Genomic DNA, 894 nt, shown 5'->3' on the forward strand with positions numbered 1-894 from the left:
TTTTTTTTTTTTTTTTTCTTTAAGACAGGAGATCTCACTGTGTTGTCCAGGCTGGTCTCAAACTCCTGGGACAAAGAGATCCTCCCACTCCCACCTTGACCTCCCAGAGTGCTAGGATTACAAAAATGGATTACCATACCCAGCCAATTTTTAATTTTTTAAATAATTGCATTGAAGCACATTTTGCATATCATATCATTCATTCATCTCAAGTACAGAATTTAATGATGTTTTCGTAAATCTACAAAGTTATGCGCCATCACAACAGGTCAATTTGGGAACATTTTCATCACCCGAATTCCATCCCTCGTGTGTCTTCACTGCTAATCCCCCCACCCCTGCCCCAGACAATCTCCCATTACTTTCTGTCTCTATAGATTTGACTTTTCTGGACATCTCATCTGAATAGAATGACCTCAGGCCGGCTGCGGTGGCTCACACCTGTAACCCCAGCACTTTGGGAGGCAGGAGCTAGAGGATTGCCTGAGCTCGGGGGTTCGAGACCAGCCTGAGCAACATGGGAAGACCTCATCTCTACAATAAATCATAAAAAATTAGCTGGGCGTGGTGGCGCATACATGTGGTTCCAGCTACTTGGAAGGCTGAGGTGGAAGTATTGCCTGAGCCCAGCAGGTCGAGGCTGCAGCAGCTGTGAGTGTGCCACTGCACTCCAGCCTGGGAACAGAGCGAGAATCTGACAAAAAAGTGTTATGACCTCTGAGTCCATTCTGACTGTGCCACTGACCTTGGACAGCTTAAGTTCTCTTTCTGAGATTCCATTTATTCACTGTATCTGTCTTCTATTGTTATGTTAAAAAATTACCATAAACAGGTGGTTCAGTGGCTCAGCCTGTAATCCCGCGCCTTTGGGAGGCTGAGGTGAGTGGATTGCCT

This window comes from Carlito syrichta, unplaced genomic scaffold (assembly GCF_000164805.1).
Source record: "Carlito syrichta isolate Samal-C Ts95f unplaced genomic scaffold, Tarsius_syrichta-2.0.1 Scaffold316041, whole genome shotgun sequence".
Classification (NCBI taxonomy): domain Eukaryota; kingdom Metazoa; phylum Chordata; class Mammalia; order Primates; family Tarsiidae; genus Carlito; species Carlito syrichta.